Below are 2,573 nucleotides of genomic sequence, written 5' to 3' on the forward strand. Positions count from 1 at the left end.
ACCTTTGCCTTTCGCGGGCAAGTGCTCTACCGACTGAGCTACCGAAGCACGACTCACGCTCGGCACTCACAGCTTTACTTCTGCCAGTATCTCGTCTCCTACCTTCCAAACTTTACAGGAGCTCTTCTGCGAACCTTGCAGAACTAGCACTCCTGAAAGAAAGGATACTGCGGAGACATGGCTTAGCCACAGCCTGGGGGATGTTTCCAGAAAGAGATTTTCACTCTGCAGCTGAGTGTGCGCTGATATGAAACTTCCTGGCAGATTAAAACTGCGTGCCCGACTGAAACTCGAACTCGGGACCTTTGCCTTTCGCGGGGAAGTGCTCTACCAATTGAGCTACCGAAGTACGACTCACGCCCGGTCCTCACAGCTTTACTTCTGCCAGTATCTCGTCTCCTACCTTCCAAACTTTACAGAAGCTCTTCAGCGCACACTCCGCTGCAGAGTGAAAATCTCATTCTGGAAACATCCCCCAGGCTGTGGCTAAGCCATGTCTTCGCAGTATCCTTTCTTTCAGGAGTGCTAGTTCTGCAAGGTTCGCAGAAGAGCTCCTGTAAAGTTTGGAAGGTAGGAGACGAGATACTGGCAGAAGTACAGCTGTGAGGACCGGGTGTGAGTCGCGCTTCGGTAGCTCAGTTGGTAGAGCACTTGCCCTCGAAAGGCAAAGGTCCCGAGTTCGAGTCTCGGTCGGGAAAACAGTTTTAATCTCCCAGGAAGTTTCATATCAGCGCACACTCCGCTGCAGAGTGGAAATCTCATTTTGGAGTCTCCTTAGACTGTTTGCAAGTCATGCTGTAATTTACTGTCTTGTAAAGTCAAAGATGATCGAAGCTAACGTCAAAATGATTTAGATAAGATATCTGTGTGGTGCGAAATGTGGCATTTGACTCTGAATGATGAACAGTGTGAAGTCGTCGACGTGAATATAAAAAGGAATCCGCTAAATTTCCATAATATGATAAATCACGAAAGTGTAATGGCTCTGAATTCAACTTACTACTTAGAGTTCGCAATTGTAGAGAGTGCCACAGGTATGATACGTGAATTGGTACGTCAATCATTGACGCAAAGGCGTTTTTCGTTTCGGCAGGATCTACTCATGAAATTTCAATCACCAACTTTCTCCTCTCAATTCGAAACTCATTTGTTGGCGCCCACATAAATAGAGAGAAATCGCCGTAATAATTAATCAGACTTGATCAGAGCTCAAACGAAAGATTCGGTATTTGTTTTCCCACGTTTTGTTCTAAACGATAGAGAAATAGTTTGGCGGTGGTTTGTTAAACCATTCGCCAGGCACTTAGCTGTGAACTGCTGAGTAATCATGTAATGTAGAGGCCAACACTATTCGTCGCCGTCTTCTACAAAGACAACGCATTTGTGTCCGGTTCCCTGTTGTTACTGCCACGCGTCTTCAACCACATATATATGTAACTGTGAAACTTCCTGGCAGATTAAAACTGTGCGCCGGACCGAGACTCGAACTCGGGGCCTTTGCCTTCCGCGGGCAAGTGCAGAAGAGCGTCTGTGAAGTTTGGAAGGTAGCAGACGAGGTACTGGTACGATTGAAGCTGTGAGGGCGGATCGTAAGTCGTGCTTGGGTTGCTCAGATGGATAGCCGGCACGGTAGCTCAGCGTGTTTGGTCAAAGAGTTTAGCTACCCTCTGTAATAAAAAACTGAGTGAACGTATCAATGAATAACCTTAACTAGTGTCATCGGACGTCCGTCACGAAAAAGTCAACGAACAATACAGAACAAAAAAGATGGTAGAGCCCTTTCCCGCGGAAGGCAAAGACCCTGAGTTCGAGTCTCGGTTCGGCACACAGTTTGAATCTGCCAGGAATTTTCATATCACCGCACACTCCGCTGCAGAGTGAAAATCTTATTCTGGTAAAAGTAACTGTTTTGCAGTTTCCCTGGAGTGTCTATTGGAAATAGCGTTCCTTTTGCGACAAACATCTCATAAACACACGGATATGTGTATTCAATATTGAGCATAACGACTTTGTGAGCAATGAGAAATTTAAATGCTCGGTAGTTATAGTGACTGAGATATGTCGACAGACCATGCGATACCACAGATATTGCGATTAGATGTGCTACACTTAGGGCCGGTTTAAGGCCCAAGCGGCACGTGCTGCAGGTTGGGACGTCAAACGGAGAGGAGCGCAGAGGGACCAAGTGCAAAATTTGTATACAAGAGGTTCATGATTAACCGAAAGATCTCGCACAGAAGGAAGTATACGGTAGCAGCAGTTTGCGAGATTATCGCGAATGTGAGGTTGGAAGGCGCCTTTGACTTCACTGTCAGATACTGCGCTTGTTCGCAGAAAATAATTTGAAATGTAGGTGTTATGGTGGTAAAACCAAGTGGTAAGAAGTACAACTCAAGTAGGTAGTGAAGTGAAGTGTGATTTATATGTGTGCCAAGATCATAAATGCTACCCCTTTCCGTCGTCGCGCTTTCGAAAGAAGTCAGCAATAGTTTTTGATTGCCTTAACAATAAAGTAAATTCCATGGTTCCTCATCTTCAAAAGTAATGAAATGTGTCCGAAGTGCAGTAAAAAG

General features: G+C 45.6%; 1 non-coding gene across 1 annotated transcript; it reads left to right on the plus strand.

The window, feature by feature from the left end:
* The first annotated feature begins 624 nt into the window (after window positions 1-624).
* On the plus strand, window positions 625-701 carry Trnas-cga. Its single transcript has one exon. It is a non-coding gene; the product is annotated as a tRNA-Ser (tRNA).
* The last annotated feature ends 1,872 nt before the right edge of the window (window positions 702-2,573 follow it).

This window comes from Schistocerca americana, chromosome 2 (assembly GCF_021461395.2).
Source record: "Schistocerca americana isolate TAMUIC-IGC-003095 chromosome 2, iqSchAmer2.1, whole genome shotgun sequence".
Lineage (NCBI taxonomy): Eukaryota > Metazoa > Arthropoda > Insecta > Orthoptera > Acrididae > Schistocerca > Schistocerca americana.